Source organism: Apis mellifera, linkage group LG11, assembly GCF_003254395.2.
Source record: "Apis mellifera strain DH4 linkage group LG11, Amel_HAv3.1, whole genome shotgun sequence".
In the NCBI taxonomy this organism is placed as follows: Eukaryota; Metazoa; Arthropoda; class Insecta; order Hymenoptera; family Apidae; genus Apis; species Apis mellifera.
The window spans coordinates 2,207,699-2,231,133 of record NC_037648.1 but is presented as its reverse complement, the minus strand read 5'-3'; the positions used below and the strand labels follow the sequence as shown (position 1 = coordinate 2,231,133).

Here is a 23,435-nt window from a genome sequence, read left to right as displayed (position 1 = left end):
ATTTAACATGGAATTAATTTATGAATGATTGACGCTAATCTTATAACAGATGACAGGTATATCAGCGAGAATTTCAACACAATCTATTTGATTATATCACAATCACGAGCAAAAAATACATTATCATAATTGGTAGTGCATAGATTACATTGTTATTAAATATAAATTCATTATAATATATATATACTATTATATTTTTTTTTTGTCTTGAAACAACTTTTGATTTTTTTGTATCTATATGCTGACTAATTTAATTAACACGTGTTTGTTTTTTGTTTTCATTTACATTTTTAAAACATTATATCTTATTTATAGTTTCAATTTTGATTATTATGAATATTATAATTTTATTTTATGCTGAATCGATAATGCTAGACTAAAAAATTTGAAATACAAAAATATGTTGTTTTATTATCATTTTAATGTCATTTTCAATATTATCGATTCAGCACAGGATAAGATTATAGATGATAAAAAGAACAGGCGCGACATCTTGCAGTATTTTATATCATATGTTCTGTAATATCGACTTCAATAAAATCAGAATGATTTTTCTGTTTTCTAACATGAATACCAAATATAATATTTTTTCAAATTTCCCTTATTTCTCTGATTTCTTTTTCTCATAATAAAATAAAGTTTAATAAGTCGAATAATAAAAATTGAGAAAAGTATTTTTTTAAACTATAAAATAAATATGAGAATATTTTATTTTTATAAATCTCTTATGTATAATTATGTATGAAAAGATAAATATATTATGTTTGCAGTCAATTAATTCGTATAAGTACCTGTGGTCACTGTGCTCGTGCAAAATTCTATGTATACAATCAATCATTCGTGTCGATTAGAATCTTTCATCCTACGACATGATTGAATGATCGAAGGAATGCATAAATGCATGCGACTCACCGTTCGAAGCGAAGAATGTTTCCATTAAGAAGTAATCGAGAAGGCTATTGTCGTAGCAAATAGTTGTGAACATCTGTAACACAAAAATGGAACAACATAATTAAAAAAAACACGGTTCAGTTGTTTAAAAAAATTGTAATAAGAAAGGATAAAATTCTATTAGAATTACATAATAATATGAGATTTTAATACAAAGACTTGAAATTTTAAAATCTAATGGTTCCGTACGAATGGAAGAAGAAGAATTTGAATAGAATAAAAGATAATTACCTGTTCGAATGATGGATGATCATCTTGTCCTCTTGAGAGAAGCACTGATTCTAATTTCGCGTTATCCATTAAAGGATTTAAAAAAACTTTTACGAAGCAAACACTGATTCTATTAACCGCATTGCACGCGATCACAAATATCGTTATCTTGTAATTTCAAGACTAATGAAATGAAGTCTACCTTTAAAAAAAAGAAAAAAACATTAAATGTAATTTTTTTCTCAAAAATTATATAAATAAAATATTAATAAATTGAAAGAAAATATGAAAGCATAATAACCTCTTCGCGTGATTGATGATCATCTTAATTTCTTGAAACACTGATTTTACTCTGGACCGAAAACGAATATTTAAAAAAGAAAAAAATAAATAAATAAAAGACTATTAATATTCGTTTATATTACAATCGGCGAATAAACATGATTCTAATTTCGCGATTACGAAGAATTATAAAGAAACTTTTACGAAACAAACACTGATTCTACCAATCGCATTGCACGCGATCATAAATATGTTTTCAAAATAAAATTCTCTGAAAATAAAGTTGCATTAATAGGATGAGATAAAAGAAAAATGATATACGCATAAAATATCAAATTTTACTGCGTCATTACGATGGCGGCCATATTGGAATTTTTCCCGCTTTCGAAGCTAACCCAAAAATTAACAAAATATGATCAAAACTATCAAATAAGGACATAAAATGTATAAAATATATAAAATCAAAAATATTAAAATAAAATATCGATTAAGCATAAATTTCATTTTATAAAATATTAAAATATGAAATACTCGTAACACTAACCTGTTACACTAAAATACAGATAAAATAGATAAATGAAAGAAAAAGAATAATTTAATCACCAAAGAAATTTCTAATTACGATAACAAACATGTATTAATAACACACACTTAATATATAAACAATAAAAAATAATTATGGAAATAAATACTACGCAATAGATCACACACTTAGTGAAACACTACACAGCTAAGCACTACAATTATCGATACGACAGTAATATTTCACACTCAATTTCGATTATCGAAATATAAAGGAACATGATCGATAGTTCAGCAACAAATCGAAACTTGTCATAAATCTCAATTTCTTAAAAAAATAATATAATAAAAAATATTTATAATTTTAAGTATAAGAGACAAAAGAAAAATACATATCTATACAAACAAAATAATTAAATACATTTGGAAAATGAATATAATGTATTATTGAAATAATTCGATGAAATAAAATATATTACAACGAACTACTGTACATTCATTTTTCATTACAAAGAAAAATAAATAAGAAAAATAATAAAAGAAATCTATCCGAAACACGTCTATTTTTACGAAAAGAAATAAAATGTTATTACCTAATATACAAAAAAATTATCAGTTATAAATCATTATGACACGTGTATGTTACACATACAACATTATTCCTTTGATATCCCAATAGAATCGAATTATAATTTGCATAAATAAAAATCAAACCTGAAAAATAAATATATATAATTAAAATTATTTTAAAATAAAGCAATAATGATGTGAAATCTTGATTAAAAAACTCAATATATGCAATACAATATATTACCAGTAACCTCACAATCAAATAGTCGATTGAAGGAAAAAGCACAAAGAAATTCGAAAGATTAATTAATTTTGTAGTCACAATGTTTAATATAGTGTATAAATTCCGCAATAAAGTAAGAATAAATAGAATTAAGTACTTACTGCGTAATTGAGATCACTCGCACCGTAATACGTTCCGTCTCTATGATTTTCGACAGAAGTACGACGCCATGTAGTACAGGTTTTCTTACAAGCTTCCTGATTGGTTAAAACAATGCAAACTTATTTACTTATCCGCGCGAAAATCAAAACATTATATAATATAACATTAATTATAGTTTCCTATATATTGAAATTTTACGAAGCTCCATTTATGAAAAATAAATAATAAAAATTAAATACAAAAATTAATTTAACATAAAAATTAATCAAATTGAAGAGAATTAAAAACGTAAAAGAATTTAAGATAGAAATTAAATAAATATGTAATTGTAACATATTAAATAAATATGTAATGATAAAAAAAAAAGGAAATACAAACTTCATTAAATTAGGGAAATCTGAAACATAGAAAAATGAATTAAAGCGTAGTTCTTAGCTTGGCACCTTTTCCAAAAAAAAAATTACTATCAAAAATTATTGAATCTTTCTAATAAAATATTTTTCATTATATTCTTTTTTAAAGAAAATTTTGAAAAGGAAAATTTTGGAAAACGATGCCAATTACCAGGTCTCACCAACGAGGAGGTGACTACGCATCGAGACCCATTTAAGGCTAAATAAACTATGAAGCTAAATAAAAATAAATAAAGCTAAATAAACATAAATAAATTATAATAAATGTTAGAGTAATATAGTGGTAAAAATTGAGATTTTTAATAAAAAAGACGAAGTTTTTAAAATCTAATAATTCTATAAATGAAGAAGAACTTGAATACAATAAAAAATAGTTACCTGATCGAGTGATGGATCGTCTTATCCTCTTGAGTGAAGCATTGATTCTAATTTCGCGTTATCCGTTTAAGGATTTAAAAAAACTTTTAGGAAACAAACACTGATTCTATTAACCGCATTACAACATGGTCACAAATATTTTGTCTTGTAATTTCAAGGTTAATATCTAAATGAAGTCAATATCTTTAATAAAAAGAAAAAAACATTAAATGTAATGTTTTTTAAAAAATATGTAAATAAAATACAAAGAATTAATGACTTGAAAGAAAATATGAAAGAATAATAACCTCTTTGTATGATTGATAATGATTTTATTCTCTTGATGCATTGATTCATTCTGTGCTAAAAACAAATATTCAAAAAAGAAAAAATAAATAAATAAGAGATTATTAATTCATTTATATTACAATCGGTGAACAAATATTGATTCTAATTTTGCGATTATGGAAGAATTGTAAAGAAACTTTTATGAAATGAACACTGATTCTACTAATAGCATTATACACCATCACAGAAATTTTTTCAAAACAAAATTCTCGAAAAATGAAGTTGCATTAGTAGGATGAACTAAAAGAAAAATAATATACGTATAAAATATCACATTTTACTGCGTCATTGCGTAACATATGGACGTCCATATTGGAAGTTTTCCCGCCTTCGAAACTAACCCAAAAATTAACAGCCTATACGAAATAAAATCAAAACTATCAAATAAACGCATAAAATGTATAAAATATATAAAATTAACCAAAAATATTAAAATAAAATATTGATTAAGCATAAATTTCATTTTACAAAATATTAAAATATGAAATATTCGTAACATTAACCTTACATTAAAATACAGATAAAATACAGATAAATAAAATAAAAAGAATAATTTAGTTACCAAAGAAATTTTTAATTACGATAACAAGCATATATTAATAATACATACTAATATATGAATAATAAAAAACAATTTTGGAAATAAATTTTATTTAATAGATAAATCACGCTTTGCGGGAACACAACACGTCTAAGCACTACAATTATCGATACGACACTGATCTCACAACTCAATATTGAGATACAAGGGAACGCGTTCGATAATTTGACAACAAATCGAAACTCGTCGAGCATGTTACGAACCAATATTATATTATATATATAATTTTATATTAATAATATAATAATATTATTAATATAAAATTTCTTGAAAAAATATTATAATAAAAAATTTAGTTAATTAGTTTATTAGTTTTAAATATAATAAAAAAAAAGACAAAGGAAAAAAAATATATATATATATACAATCAAATACACTTGGAAAATGAATATATATTACTGAAATAATTTGACAAAATAAAATTTATTTCGACGAATTACTCTACATCCATTTTTCAATACGAAGAAAAAATAAAAAAAATTTATTCCAAATATGTTTATATTTTTACAAAAAGAAACAAAATATTATTATGCAATATACAGGAAAATTATTAGCTATGAATCATTATGACATGTATGTGCTATACATCATTTCTTCGATGTCCCATTATAATCTGCACAAATAAAAATCAAAACAAAAAAATAAATTTATGTAATTAAAATTACATTGAAATAAAACAATAATGATTTGAAATATTGACTGCAAAATTTATAAATTACAATATATAATACTGCAATATGAATAACACTGGTAACCTCAATAATCAAATATTCGATTGAAAGAAAAAATAAAAAGAATTCGAAAAATTAATTAATTTTGTTGTCACAATGTTTAATATAATCTATAAATTCCATAATAAAATAAATAATAAATAAAATAGATAAAATTAAATATTTCCTGCATCACTTGAAAATCACTTGAAACCACTCGCACCAACAATAGGACTTGACGATTTTTGACAGAAATATGACGCCATGCATTACAGGTTTTCTTATTGGCTGAAACTTTTCAAATTTTCTGATTGGCTAAAACGATGAAGAATCTATTTACTTAATTGCGCGAAAATTAAAACATTATATAATACAACATTATATAATATAATATTAATTATAGTTTCCTATATATTGAAATACTATGAAGATTCATTTATGAAAAATATAATAAGAATTAAATATGAAAATTAATTTAATATGAAGATTAATCGAATTGAACAGAATTAAATATACAATAAAAAAATTTAAGATAAAAATTAAATAAATATATAATAATATATAATAAATACATAATAAATAAATATAAAAAATCGTTAAATTAGAAAAATTAAATTAGAATATAGAAAAATGAATTAAAGTGTAGTTCTTAGCTTGGCATCTTTTTCAAAAAGAATTATTAATGAAAATTATTGAATCTTTCTAATAAAATATTTTTATATATTCTTTTTAAAAGAAAATTTTGAAAAGAAAAATTTTGAAAAATGATACCAATTACCAGGTCTCACCACGAGGAGGTGACTACGCATCGAGACCCATTTAAACTAAATAAACTATGAAGCTAAATAAAAATAAATAAAGCTAAATAAAGATAAATAAATTATAATAAACGTTAGAGTGATATAATAATGGTAAAAATTGAGATTTTTAATAAAAAAAACGAAGTTTTTAAAATCTAATGATTCTATGAATGAATGAAGAAGAATTTGAATAGAATAAAAAATAGTTACCTGTTCGAGTAATGGACGATCTTGTCCTCTTGAGTGAAGCACTGATTCTAATTTCGCGTTATCCATTTAAGGATTTAAAAAAACTTTTACGAAGAAAATACTGATTCTATTAACCGCCTTGCAACATGATCAACAAATAGTCACAAATATTTTGTTTTGTAATTTCAAAGCTAATATCTAAATAAAGTCAATATCTTTAATAAAAAGAAAAAAACATTAAATATAATTTTTTTTAAAAAATATGTAAGTAAAATACAAAGAATTAATGACTTGAAAGAAAATATAAAAGAATAATAACCTCTTCGTGTGATTGATGATGATTTCATTCTCTTGATGCATTGATTGATTGTATCAAAAACAAATATTCAAAAAAGAAAAAATAAATAAATAAGAGATTATTAATCCATTTATATTACAATCGGTGAACAAATATTGATTCTAATTTCGCGATTATAGAAGGATTGTAAAGAAACTTTTATGAAATGAATACTGATTCTACTAATAGCATTATATACCATCACAGAAATTTTTTCAAAACAAAATTCTCGAAAAATGAAGTTGCATTAATAGGATGAACTAAAAAAAAAAATAATATACGTATAAAATATCACATTTTACTGCGTCATTGCGTAACATGTGGACGTCCATATTGGAAGTTTTCTCGCCTTCGAAACTAACCCAAAAATTAACAGCCTATACGAAATAAAATCAAAACTATCAAATAAACGCATAAAATGTATAAAATATATAAAATTAACCAAAAATATTAAAATAAAATATCGATTAAGCATAAATTTCATTCTATAAAATATTAAAATATGAAATATTCTTAACATTAACCTATTCCATTAAAATATAGGTAAAATATAGATAAATAAAAGAAAAAGAATAATTTAATCACGAAAGAAATTTCTAATTACGATAACAAGCATATATCAATAACACACACTAATATATGAATAATAAAAAATAAATTTTATTTAATAGATAAATCACGCTTTGCGGAAAAATAATACGTCTAAGCACTACAATTATCGATACGACACTGAACTCGCAACTCAATATAACAGAACGCGTTCGATAATTTGACAACAAATCGAAACTCGTCGAGCATGTTACGAACGAATCTCAATTTCTTGAAAAAGTATTATAAAAAAAAATATTTATTAGTTTTAAGTATAAAGAAAAAAAAAGACAGAAGAAAAAAAATATATATATATAAATACAATCAAATACACTGGAAAATGAATATATATTACTGAAATAATTCGATGAAATAAAATTTATTACGACGAATTACTATACATCCATTTTTCAATACGAAGAAAAAGATAAAAGAAGTCTATTCCAAATATGTTTATATTTTTACAAAAAGAAATAAAATATTATTATGCAGGAAAATTATCAGCTATAAATCATGATATATACATGCTATACAGCATTATTTTTTCGATGTCTTATTATAATCGAATTATAATCTGCACAAATAAAAATCAAAACAAAAAAATAAATTTATGTAATTAAAGTTACATTGAAATAAAACAATAATGATTTGAAATCTTGACTGCAAAATATATAATATTGCAATATGAATAATAATGGTAACCTCAATAATCAAATAATCGATTGAAGGAAAAAACAAAAAGAATTCGAAAGATTAATTAATTTTGTTTTCACAATGTTTAATATAATCTACAAATTCTATAATAAGTAAATAACAATAGATAGAATTAAATATTTCCTACATCACTTAAAAATCACTTGAAACCACTTGCACCAACAATACGACTTGATTTTCGATAGAAATATGATGCCATGCATTACAGGTTTTCTTATTGGCTGAAACTTTTCAAGTTTTCTGATTGGCTAAAACGATGAGAATCTATTTACTTAATTGCGCGAAAATTAAAACATTGTATAATATAATATTAATTATCGTTTCCTATATATTGAAATATGTGAAAATTCATTTATGAAAAATATAAATTTAGAATTAAATATGAAAATTAATTTAATATGAAGATTAATCGAATTGAACAGAATTAAATATACAATAAAAAAATTTAAAACACATAATACAATATAAAAATTAAATAAATATATAAACAATCATTAAATTAGAAAAATTAAATTAGAATACAGAAAAATGAATTAAAGCGTAGTTCTTAGTTTGGCATCTTTTCCAAAAAAAAATTACTAACAAAAATTATTAAATCTTTTTAATAAAATATTTTTCATTGTATTCTTTTTTAAAGAAAATTTTTAAAAGGAAAATTTTGGAAAAAGATGTCAATTACCAGGTCTCACCACGAGGAGGTGACTACGCATCGAGACCCACCTAAAAAATAATAAAAACAAAATAATAAAATTAACGATATAAATAAATTAGAAATATATAAAACATATAAAATATAAATTAAACATATAGAATATAAATGACAAATATCAATTAAATTAAAAAATATATACAAAACAAAATAAAAATGACATATAAAAATTAAATAAATCTGAAAAAAAGTAAATAAATTAATATACAATTATACAATGATCTTTACAAAAATTTTTTACATTTATCGCAATATTTATCGCTCGCAATCCCACGTTGTCCAACGACGAGGCTTAAATCTATCTTAATTTACATCTTAACACTATTTACAATTATCTTAATAACTAAATCTTAAATCTATAACGCTTAACAGAGAATACTCTACCCTAACTTAAAGCGAAAAAAGAAAAAATTGAATAAGCTATTCGTTTACTATAAACAAAAATGCCATATTCGAAAGAAATAGAATTCGAAAATAAAATCAACCAAAACTCTAGTCAAAAGAACAATTCAAGTATCGAAGAAGAACTTATAAAATAAAGAAGAAATTAAAAAAACGAATCACTGTCGCCCTCGCACTCACGACTCACAACACTGGACTTACGAAATTACGCCAGACGGATGATACTTGCCAGTCGTGGCCAGTCGAAGATTACGACGGCGGTCTAACAGCCAATCGCTTGTCCCAACGACACAGGAAGGAGCATAGAGTCGTAAACTCTAGTCCACCGGAGCCGGATTACAAAGACAGATTCGACTGCAAGACCTAACTCTGATCAAGCACTCGAAGGTGCCAATCGATCGAAGCGCGGACCTTCGACTGGCCACCGGAAGTAGAGCACCCGTCCAACGACATCTGCCAGTGATCGCGTGGCGCGTAGTTTGACAGTGTTCCTGAAAAAAACGAACGACGAAGGGGAATAAATTATGGAAGAAAAACGAAGAAATGATTCGGATAGAAAATATGGGAATTTTTTGAAATTAAAATAAAATCTTTTTCATTTTTAGCTTTAAGTTGGGGAGAATATTCTTTACAATGTTTAACAATACCTGCAGTCCAGTCTGTGATTGGATAATTGAGTAAAATATTGAATTAAATAAATGTAATGTTTAAGACTGGAGTGCAGATGTGCGTAGTTCTTAGCTTACCATCATTTTTCGATATATCTAATATTCGTGAATATTTCGAAATATTTCTGATAAATTTAGAAAATTTCTTTTTGGAAAAATGATAGCAATTACCGGGTCTCACCGACGAAGAGGTGACTACGCGTCGAGACCCATCTAAATGATAAAAACATTGAAATTAATCATTAATTTAAAGAAATTATAAAATATAAAATAGAGAATATAAAATAACATAACTCTCTCAAAGAAAGAAAAAATTAATCATATAAAAATTAAATCTGAAAAAAATCTAAAAATTAAATCTAAAATAAAATAATTATTTAAATTAATGTACAATTATATTTACAATAATCTTTACAAGAATCTTTTACATTTGTCAAAATTTATTGCAATTAATCTCATGTATATAATACATATTTAATTTAATTAATTAAAAAATTAAGGATATTCTCATTTAAAAAGAAAAAAAGAAATGGATTAATTTATTAAAATTTTGTCAAAGAATTTATATATTCTATCATAAAAATAAAATAAAAATGACGAGAATATCCTTGTATAGATTTTACATGCAATCCAATCTGAAAAATAATTAAATAAATAATACAAAATTTAAATTGAATGTATGCATAGTTCTTAGCTTGCCATCGGTTTCTATAATTTCATCGTAATAAATAATAAAACGTTTCTAAGTTTAAAATACTTCGAAAATTTTTTAATGAAATTTTTTTTTTTTAAGTGGACAAAATTTTGAAAAAAAAAGAATTTTGGAAACCGATGCTAAGTATAAATTAAAAAATAAATTAAGAAATAAAAATAGAATATAGATAAAAAAAAATAAATAAATAAGTGAAAATATAAATTAAAAAATTAAGAAATAAATATAAAAATGAATAACTAAAAGACTAAGTGAACAAATAAATAAATTAAAATATAATTAAGAAATATATTATGAGAACAAATAAATAAAATGTTTAAATAAATGAAACTGTAAATAATTAAATAAATAAAGCAATGAATAAATATTAATTAAAAAATAAAATATACAAATGATATTGATATATAATATATAACAGTGATGTTAAATAAATTTTATAACAATAAATGATTAAAAAATATTCTCAATATTAAAAAATAATTAAAAGTTTAATTAAAATATCGTCGATCCTCTCGACACGCAAGTTCGTTAAGAAATGACCGCTGCATCGCGTCGTTCCTCGTATGTATATGAGATCGCTGTCGCTGTCACGAAGATTGACGAACACGTACGTTATTTACCGATTGCACGAAATCTGATTTTTCGAGTACAATGACGAATAATTTAGCAATTTTTTAATTTTTATTATTAATTTATAACGTCAATAACGTATTACGATAAAAAATTGACATATTTTTATTATTTATAATATTTTATCACGTTTTTTAACAATTTAAATGTAACAATTGATATTTTTACAAATTAAAATTAGATTTACATTTAATTTTGTGATATTAATTTTTGAATTATAATTGCATTAAGACATTCTAAATATTATTTTGTGAAAAAGAATTGTAGATTATTTATAATATAGATTATTTATATGGTATAAGCTGTTTTATAACTATAAATTAAAGTGATTAAAAGGATAGTGATCAATCGAAAATAACGATATAATATGAAAAAAAATTAATGGATAAAAAAGGATAATTCTAATTTAATTTGTAATTTTTAATAATTGTTATGAAAATTGAATTTAAATTAAAATTCAAAGAATCATTCAACATTTAATCCATTATTCTATTCTTCAAAAATTCTATATAATTCTATAAAATATGAAACTTATCAATTAATATACGTGTTAATTAATTGATCGATGAGATTCAACAAGATTTTGATAATTCAATTATTTTTAGATTTTTATTATTAATTTATATACATTTAATAATATATTACAATAAAATATTTAAAAATTAATATATTTATTACGAATTGCAAGTACAAATTAAATCTGATTTTACAATTTTATATTATTAATTTTTAATTTACAGTTCTATTAAAATATTTTATAAAAAAAAATAATTATAATCATAAATTATAAGAAAATAGCCAATAATCGAAAATAATTACGATACGAAATAAAAGTTTTAATTTTTACTATATTACTAAATTTATTAAAGAATTGAACAAATTATATTATTTTATATAGTATATAATAATTTTTATATTTTAATTTTTAATTTTTATGATGAATTTCTTATTTTTAAACTTTATTATTAATTATTCATTATTATTATTAATTGAATTATATTTCATATTTTCGCGCAATTAAAGCGAATAAGAAATCGTATTGCTTCAGCCAATCAGGAAACCGCTAAACTTCACTATTTAGACGAATCAATGCGTATGATGTTAGTCTTTTGTCAAAAATCATAGAGGGAAGATATATTACACCGATATAGATGTATATATAAATTTGTGATATAAATAAATTTAATATTGTGAATTTATAGATTATTAGTGCTTTTTTTAATTAAAATGTGTGTGTTAAATCATTTATCAAAGTATTATTATATCAAAATTGAATTGATTTTCTCTCGTTATCAGCAATTCTTAATATACATCTGAAATCGGATTTGAATTTAATTATTGTTTTATTTTAATACTATTTAATATAAAATTTATTTTATAATTTTAATTTTTAATGTTTATGCAGATTATCGTTTAATTAAATAATGAATAATTAATGGAATGATTTCAAAGGTGTAATAGGTTATGTATCACGAATTTTATGTAAATATGGTAAGATTTAATTTTTTTATTTATTAACAGAAGATAATAATTATTATAACTTTCTTTTTCTTTTTCATAGAAAAATCATAGAAAAATAAAAATAATTAAATGAAATTGTTCTAATCAATTTATATATTCTTATATATTAAACGTGTCTATCTGCAAATGTTTCTTATAATTCTGTTTATCGAGAAAGTAGAATGTATCGTTTTTATATTTATTTTGATATTACGTTCAAACCAGAAAGTATTTTGTTTTCGGAGAATTGATTCATGATTGTACGACGCTCGACATATTTCGATTTGTTGTCAAACTTCAAGCCTATCTTGTCTCTAATCCAATTCGATAATCGAAACACAGTGTGAGATGCCATTCTTCCATCGAAAGTCGTGCCGTTTGGATGCTTCGCTTCAGGTGATTAATTTATTGCGTAATATCGTTTTATTATTTTCTAATTATTTTACTTTTTCTATATATTAAAAATATATTATTAGTTATTTAATTTATTCAATAATTTATTATATACATATATATATATATATATATATATATATATATATATTATTTATTACATATTATTATAATTGATAATTTTTTGAGGAATAATTTATTCAATTTTTTTTTATTATTAAAATTATTCATGAAATAGATATGATCAACTTCTAAAATAAAATTTGACTTTATTGCCTTATTTTAATACAATTACGTTCTCATTTCAAACATTTTATATATTTATTCTAAAAATTTTATTATTTTTTTGTGCAGATTATTAATTTATTATAAGGAGGAGGAAAAAATTTCAATATGGACGCTATAATAATCGTTTAATATAATAACTAATCGGATAAGTGGTAATTTGATTTTTCATATCAAAATATACACATTTTTATTTTCTTTTTATTGTAATGATATATATATATACATATATTTGGTAAGTAATTCGTTAATACATTAACACATGAATTATTAAGAATATTATGATAAAAGTAGAAAATATTAAACAAATTACATTTTTATTTCGAATATTTTAAATTATGTTTTTTTATTTCAAATAATTTATTTTTTTATTATTGAACTTTCAATTCATAGCTTCAGAGATATAAAAATTTCTTTAACAAATGCTGATAAAAAAAAGAAGTAAAATATTGAAAAAACATTTTGCTTCTTTTTTTTTTTTTTTTTGCTAATACAACTTCTTTTCAGAAAATTGTGATCACGTGCAATGCGATCGGTAGAGTCAGTGTTTATTTCGAAAGTATTTTTAGTATTTTTTAGAACACACTTCTAATTGTAATTATAAAAAGTACTCTCGAAATTAGAATCAGTGTTTGTTTATCGATTGTAATTTAAACATCATTAGTCTTTTATTTTATTTTTTTTTTTTTAAATATTCATTTCGGCTACATATTAGAATCAGTGCATAAGATGCAATCATCCATCAGACAAAGAGATAATTATTTTTATATATTTTCCATCAATTTAGACTTTTATTTTTCTTATTTCAATTTTTTTTAAAATAATCATTATATATATCTTGTTATAAATCATGATTTTTTTTGATACAGATTTCATTTTCTCCTACTTGATGACTTGATGACTTCCCATGGGTGAACATCAATAGCAATACAGATTCTTTGTATCTAATGGTAAATCTGTATTTTTGTTTCTCTAATCATCTATAATGAAAGGTCCGAATCGACATAGGTATCTAATTATAAATTTTTAACCATGGATATTTATTATATTCGTGAATAGTAATATTTTATTGTATTTTATTTATTAATTTAGGTTTTTTGTATTTTGCGTTTTTAAATGATAGTAATTTTTCAAGTTAATTATTTGAAGTGAAGAAATAATCTAAAATATATTTAATATAAATATAAATATATAAATTAGATGTTTAAAATATTCGAATAAATAAATAATAAATAATGTCATAGCATAATAAATCATTTTTAATTTCATTTTTACTTACATAATTTATTTTTTTGATTTTCAAACTAAAATAAGTAATAATTTTATTTTTCTTAATATTACTATTCACCAATATAATAAATAATATTTTAAATATGCAAAAAGACAAGTAGATTTTGTAATCAAAATTTGCAAATTCTTGAAAATAATGTTTTGAAAAACTTTTGAAAAATTATTTAGAGTGTGCAAATAGTGTACCAAGCTCGAATGTCGGAGTATTCCTAGTATAGAGTCTTGCTCGAATATAATAAGAGAGATATTTTTATTTTTTTTTATCAATTTCTATGGTTTATTTAAATATGTATCGTACATTTATCATTCTAAATCATAGAGGGCATCTCGTTTTAATTCTTTACGCGATCGGTATTTCAGATCACAATTTTGCACAAGTTATTATATACACTTTGCATCGCTTATTAATTAATAAAATATAGAAATAAGAAACGAATATTAAATAATGAATTTATTTTGTTTTCTTTTTGTATTTTTATCGAAAATATAATTAGTGTCGATAAATTATTAATCTCAGATAAGGTTAATTTTCATTCGTTTGTTAATGATATTAATAGAGTAATTTATCTACGGTCGATAAGTTATTAATACAAACATTCTCTATCTTTCCAATTTTCTTGGAACAAGTTATCAAAGATCGATAAATTGCTAATGCAAGGTAAAAATGAAAATCTTCATTGCGCTTTCATTCGCATGTTTCATACATTCTTTCATAGATGTCCAAATTCAATTTTTAAAATTCCAAGTTATATATTCTACGTAATTTAAATTGTAGTAATTGTAAGGAAAGAGAAATCAGAATTAAAATACTTTTTACATTACAGATAAATTTTCGTAACATTGATGTAAATAGTGCAAAATCATTTTTCATCATACATATACAATAACGTAGCATAAATTTCACGTTCGTTCCATTTTTCAATAAATTTTCATCCCTATAGACTCACTCCCTAGAGTACTCGTGTCACCGTGTCATTGCATTTCGATCTTGTGAGCTCTTTCCAACATTTACCTCGTACACGTAGAAGGGGATGGAACAAACGTCAGTTTAATTCGCATTACTTTTCTCATAAATCCATCGGGATTCGCGAATATAGAAGGAATAGGAAAGCAAAATCCACAAGGGTAAACGGATATATATACAACGAATATACATCCAAAGTGTTTCATAATATATGCAAATCGTTTCAGAAGATACATTTTGCACATAAAATCAATAAAAAAAAAAGTTATAAATACATGTCCTATTTGATTTTATTATCCAATTATAAAAAATTTGTTTTTTTAGAAATATTCAAATTGATCTCCTCACATTTATTATATTTGAGTTTGTTGAAAATTTTAATAAATCCTTTCACAAAGTATTTCAATATTGACAATAGATATACATTTTTAATGACTTTTTTTTTATTTGCTTCCATACATAAAATAAAGTTTCTACAAAATTAGATTATATACTGGATTTTAAATCAGATATTTTAAATCCCTTTATAAATAATCGAATAAATGTGGTTGGCTACACGATTGTAATCAATTCGAGAACGAAATTAAATAGCACACGTCTATACTTGATCGAATAAAAACTGATAAAATTCTTCAATATTTCATGCCACCCCTTCTAAAACACTACTCGTTACCAAAATAATTAATTAATTCCTTTCCTAACCTAACTTAAATCTAACCTAACCAATCTAACCTAACCTAATCTACGTATACACACAATTTACACGCTTCGTATAAACTTTTTCCATTATTTTCATTTATCTCTCTCATCTCCTATCTCAAAATCGGTTTCTATGCATCATCCTTGCTTCGTTCCACAATTCGAAGCGGAGAGGACAGTGTGGAGGTTAGTAAGAAGCTCTTCTCTCTCCCTCCCCTTTCTTCATCCACCGCTCTCCCTTTTTATCCAGGTCCTTCTTGAGCCACGACTGTACCGATTCCAGACAGTTTTTGCTGAAACATCGCGGCCTTGATCCGGCATTTTCCAGGCCGCTTGGTTTATCGCACCGCCTGATCCCTCTGTTCGTACCGCGGTGTTACAAGCCCCTGCAATCGATGTTTTCATCCCATCTTCCTTACCCTCTCTCTCTCTCTCTCTCTCTCTCTCTCTCTCTCTCTCTCTCTCTCGCTCTCTGCGTATTATATTTCTCTTTATCTTTCCCTTCGAGGCTCTCTCGCGAGATAACCGCCGCCATTTGTCTCACAGTGTAGGCCAAGCTGCACAACGCGTTGTAAAGCTACCTACGATCTCCTGACCGTACACCAGAGACCTTCTGGATCCTCGGTGCGCCTGTGGATCTGGAAAAGGGGTCGATTTCCAGAACGGCGACCGCGACTCCGTTCGAGGGGTGGATTCTGTATTGGATTCTGGATATCTATTTCTCGGTATTAGGTGAATTTCACGGAGGAGAATATTGGATATGTATATATATATTGGACTGGATTGGTGATTGTCAATGTGTGATTGGGATGTGGAAATGTTTTTCAGTAATTTGTTTCTAGAAAATGATTCTAGGTTTTTCAAGTATTATTTGAAGCTTGGTGTAATATATAAAATTATATGTTTGATAAAGTAGTATTATTCTTATTTAGTTTCGTTGGAAATAATTTATTTATTATTATTTATTTATCAAGTAGACTTTTAAAATTGGTAAATATCATTTCGAAGTTGATGATATGTTCAAGAAATTTGAAAGAAGAACTTTGAAAGAGCAAATTTGGATATTAAATGCGTTTAAATATTTTTAAAGAATTTTAAATTAATATTTTAGAAAGAAATAAATATGTAAGTATTATATTGGGTATCGCTAGTTAATGGTCGCGTGGCGCTAGTAGTCGCATCAGTATCAAGTTACAATTAATCTAAATATTCAAATGAAACGAGATATAAAAATAAAATTAAATCATAAATATTCAATATAATATAATAATAAAATTCAAGAACAATTTTGAAAGAAAGATCAATTTTAGGTATTAAATGTGTTTAAATATTTTTAAAAAGAAATAAATATATAAGCATTATTGGTATCACTAGTTGCATCACAATATCAAGTTGCAACAAATGAAACGAGACATAGAAATAAAATTAAATAAATATTCAATATAATATAATATATTCAAGAATAATTATGTAAGTTCAATATTAAATGCGTTTGTACAAAAGATAATGATTCAAATTTTTAAAGTAAAAAGAAAGAAATATGTAAGCATTATATTGAGTATCACTAGATAATGGTCGCGTGGCGCTAGTAGTCGTATCAAGTTATTAATCTAAATATTCAAATGAAACATGATAGAAATGAAATTAAATCATAAATATTCAATATAATATAATATGTTCAAGAACAATTTTGAAAGAAAGATCAATTTTAGATATTTTTAAAAATAAAAAGAAATAAATATATAAGCATTATATTGGGCATCATAATATCAAGTTATAACTAATTCAAATGAAACGAGACATAGAAATGAAATTAAATCATAAATATTTAATATAATATAATATGTTCAAGAACAATTTTGAAAAGAGATCAATTCTGGATATTAAATGCGTTTGTACAAAAAATAATGGCTCAAATATTTTTAAAATAAAAAGAAATAAATATGTAAGCATTATATTGGGTATTTAAACTAATGAGACAAAAGAAGAATACGAAGAATTTGGAAAAAGAATTTTAAAAAATAAAAATAAAATAGACATAAGTACATCTATATACAAAAATATTTAATATAATATATTCAAGAACAATTTTGAAAGATCAATTCTGAATATTAAATACGTTTAAATATTTTTAAAATAAAAAGAAATAAATATGTAAGCATTATATTGGGCATCACTAGATAATGTTCGCGTGGCGCTAGTAGTCGCATCACAGTATCAAATTACAACTAATTCAAATGAAACGAGACATAGAAATAAAATCAAATCATAAATATTCAATATAATATAATATATTCAAGAACAATTTTGAAAGAAAGATTAATTTTGAATATTAAATGCGTTTAAATATTTTTAAAAGAAATAAATATAAGCATTATATTACTAGTCGCATCACAATATCAAGTTAACTAATTCAAATGAAACGAGACATAGAAATAAAATTAAATCAATATAAATAACCAAATTAAATAAATATTCAATATAATATAATATGTTCAAGAATAATTATGTAAGTTCAATATTAATTTGTACAAAAGATGGCTCAAATATTTTTAAAGTAAAAAGAAAGAAATATGTAAGCATTATATTGAGTATGACTAGATAATGGTCGCGTGGCGCTAGTAGTCGCATCACAGTATCAAGTTACAACTAATTCAAATGAAACGAGACATAGAAATGAAATCAAATCATAAATATTCAATATAATATAATATATTCAAGAACAATTTTGAAAGAAAGATTAATTTTGAATATTAAATGCGTTTAAATATTTTTAAAAAAAATAAATATAAGCATTATATTTATTTTATACTATATATATACTATATATATACTAGTCGCATCTCAATATCAAGTTACAACTAATTCAAATGAAACGAGACATAGAAATGAAATTAAATCATAAATATTCAATATAATATAATAATAAAATTCCAGAACAATTTTGAAAGAAAGATCAATTTTAGATATTAAATGCGTTTAAATATTTCTAAAATAAAAAGAAATAAATCTCACTAGTTAACAATCGCGTGGCGCTAGTAGTAACATCACAACTAATTCAAATGAAATCATAAATATTCAATGTAATATAATAATAAAATTCCAGAACAATTTTGAAAGAAAGATCAATTTTAGATATTAAATGCGTTTAAATATTTCTAAAATAAAAAGAAATAAATCTCACTAGTTAACAATCGCGTGGCGCTAGTAGTCGCATCACAACTAATTCAAATGAAATCATAAATATTCAATATAATATAATAATAAAACTCAACAACAATTTTGAAAGATCAATTTTGGATATTAAATACGTTTAAATATTTCTAAAATAAAAAGAAATAAATCTCACTAGTTAACAATCGCTAGTAATCATCACAGTATCAAGTTAAACTAATCTAAATATTCGAAACGAAACGAGACAAGAGAAGAACTCGAAGAAAGAATTTTTAAAAAAAATCTATAATATAATCTTCTCGAACAATCTAAAATCTGAATCAAAAAATTCACGTTATTTCGATTATTTCGAATTCTCCCAAGGAATCCTCCCAAACTCTTATTGCCAACTTTCATATTAATCTACGATACGATATATCCATATCGAACGACTACGTGCAACGAAGAGAGGAGAAGCAACAACGAGAGCAGCAAGGGTGGTCCCCGAAGAGGGTGGCGAAAAACAGGCGTCGACTTGGCCTACACCTATTTTCAATCACCCACGACAAAAGATCTCGCGCAATCGTGTACCACCCTTCGGGCACACAGGATTTTGTTTCCTGTGCCGCGCGTTCGCCGCCGCGCGAATAAACACGCCGGGGACACGCGATCTGATATTCAATATCCTCGTCGGCATCCCCCTCGGGAGAGTTTGCGCCCCGTTCTCGAAAACTAGCATACGTCGTATCCAGTTTCTGCTTGTCTCCTATCCAAAGGATATAATAGATACAGTGGCTGGCGGAATTATTCCAACAGTTTTTTCTTTTCCCTTTTTCCTTTTTCATTCGTGAATTTTTTAATGAAATTTCGCGTGCCCCGATCGATGCCATTTTTTTAACAAGTAATCGAAATCATCCGTTTGTTCTTGTTCTTATCGTTATTCTCTATACATAAATATTATATGATATTATTTAGAAATAATTTATCGTAATTTATAAATAATATACATTTTTTATACATAGTTTATACATAGTTTGGCTATTATATAGACTGAGATAGATTTTAGGAAATTTATATTTGTAAAAGAAATTTTCACTTGAAATTATATAAAATTTCTATAATTTATTATATTCTATATAATAAGCAAAACTTTCTTGAAATTAGTAAATAAATTTTTCTAAATACTATTCCAATAATTTTATTATAATTATACTTTTCCATATCACTGATTCTGGAACATTTGTATATTTAACTTTAAAAATACTTCACAGTCTTTTTGAAAGGATTGATGAACGCCATTTCAATTTAGATTGAATCTAAAAAAAAAAACTCAGAATTCCTTCACTCTTTCTTAAACGTCCAAAGTACAATCTTTCAATTGTTCCTTTCAAAACACTCAGAATTGGAAATATATAATTCCCTCTCTCGATTTTAAGAGGCGAAGGGGGCGCCCCATCTCGATTCTCCTTCCGAAATTATTGCCATTTTCCGGCTCGTACTCCACCGCATCCGATAGAATCCGATGGGCGCCGTGGAATTTAAAGGGCGTGCGCGCGATTCGATTTATACTTCTCCGTGGCCGCCATTTCCGCCCTTTGGCCGAGCCCCGTTTCCGTCCTCCTGTCTTCCTTGATGAAATATATACACACATATATACGTGTGGCTTTCCATCGAGCCACGATCTTCCAAAGGAGGAGATGGAGAGGATATGGTGACAACGCGAAAATAAATGGAGGGGGGGAGGGTAGCTCGTCACGCGTCGAAGGAGAAGATCGGCGTGGACGACGATGCGTTAAAAGGGCGGCCAAAGTTAATGGACACTTTCTCTCCTCGCGAACGGAGCCTCCCCGAGGGAGGATTACACTTTTTTTTCTTCTTTTATCCGTGGAATGGATCGGCCTCGTTCGTGGGGATTTTCGTGTCATCGTGTTTGAATCTGAAGAAGAGGACGATTGTTTTACATACAGGATTGGTAAAGGAAAGAATCGTTTGAGCAAGAGCTATCCAGGTCAGAAATGAAGCTTGATTATTCTCTTGTTTATTTTAATTTGAAAAATAAATTTTCAAACGATTATTCATATGTAGAATTTGCCGCCATTTTTGCATTAAGTTGTTGGCAACCCTGAAAAAAAAAACAGTTTGACAAGTGAGAGTCATAAATAATTATCCTATGATTACTTTATGATTCACTTAAGAAATAAATATCTAAAAACTCTCTTTTATTATTATTTAATTCAAATCTTGTGTTAATTTTGAGACACCCTTTATATACACATAGTCTATCGTTCAGAAATGAAGCATGATTATCCTCTTGTTTATTTTAACTTGAAAAATAAATTTTCAAACGATTATTTATATTTAGGGTATCCCAAAATTATATTTAATTCAAATCTTGCGTTAATTTTGAGACACCCTTTATATATACATAGTCTATCGTTCAGAAATGAAGCTTGATTATTCTCTTGTTTATTTTAATTTGAAAAATAAATTTTCAAACGATTATTCATATGTAGAATTTGCCGCCATTTTTGCATTAAGTTGTTGGTAACCCTGAAAAAAAAACAGTTTGATAAGTGAGAGTCATAAATAATTATCCTATAATTACTTTATGATTCACTTAAGAAATAAATATCCAAAGACTAGAAACTCTCTTTTATATTTAATTCAAATTAATTTTGGGACACCCTTTATATATACACATAGTCTATTGTTCAGAAATGAAGCTTGATTATCCTCTTGTTTATTTTAATTTGAAAAATAAATTTTCAAACAATTATTCATATGTCCCAAAATTAACGCAAGATTTGAATTAAATATAATTTTGGGACACCCTAAATATGAATAATCGTTTGAAAATTTATATATACACAGTCTATATAATTTTAACTTGAAAAATAAATTTTCAAACGATTATTCATATGTAGAATTTGCCGCCATTTTTGCATTAAGTTGTTGGCAACCCTGAAAAAAGAACAGTTTGACAGGTGAGAGTCATAAATAATTATTCTATAATTACTTTATGATTCACTTAAGAAATAAATATCCAAAGACTAAAATCTCTCTTTTATATTCAATTCAAATTAATTTTGAGGCACCCTTTATATACACACATAGTCTATCGTTCAGAAATGAAACTTGATTATCCTCTTGTTTATTTTAATTTGAAAAATAAATTTTCAAACGATTATTTATATTTAGGGTGTCCCAAAATTATATTTAATTCAAATCTTGCGTTAATTTTGAGACACCCTTTATATACATATAGTCTATCGTTCAGAAATGAAGCTTGATTATCCTCTTGTTTATTTTAATTTGAAAAATAAATTTTCAAATGATTATTCATATGTAGAGTATCCCAAAATTAACGTAAGATTTGAATTTGCCGCCATTTTTGCATTAAGTTGTTGGCAACCCTGAAAAAAGAACAGGTAAGAATCATAAATAACTATCCTATGATTACTTTATGATTCACTTAAGAAATAAATATCCAAAGACTAAAAACTCTCTTTTATATTTAATTCAAATTAATTTTGCGACACCCTTTATATACACATAGTCTATCGTTCAGAAATGAAGCTTGATTATCTTCTTGTTTATTTTAACTTGAAAAATAAATTTTCAAACGATTATTCATATGTCCCAAAATTAATGCAAAATTTGAATTTGCCGCCATTTTTGCATTAAATTATTGGCAACCCTGAAAAAAGAACAATTTGACAGGTGAGACATAAATAACCCTATCCTATGATTACTTTATGATTCACTTAAGAAATAAATATTTAAAAACTCTCTTTTATATTTAATTCAAATTAATTTTAGGACACCCTTTATACTCTATCGTATATACGATAACAGCGAATAGAAGTGGAATATGCGCGAAGAAAAATTGCGATCGACTTCTTTTCGAAAGGAACCGCGCAACGAGAAGAAAGAAAGAAAGAAAGAAAGAAAGAAAGAAAGAAGTGATGGTGGAGCAAGGTCGAAACGCGTATCGTTCGAAACATTCCCACGTATCTAAGCTTCCGTGTACATATAGTTGGCCGGATGGTGGAC

At 25.0% G+C, this 23,435-nt stretch overlaps 1 long non-coding RNA gene across 1 annotated transcript; it reads left to right on the top strand.

Moving 5' to 3' along the window:
- The first annotated feature begins 12,665 nt into the window (after positions 1-12,665).
- LOC102654106 lies at positions 12,666-14,279 on the top strand. The gene is made up of 2 exons (XR_003305704.1): positions 12,666-12,994; positions 14,146-14,279. It is a non-coding gene; the product is annotated as an uncharacterized LOC102654106 (long non-coding RNA).
- The last annotated feature ends 9,156 nt before the right edge of the window (positions 14,280-23,435 follow it).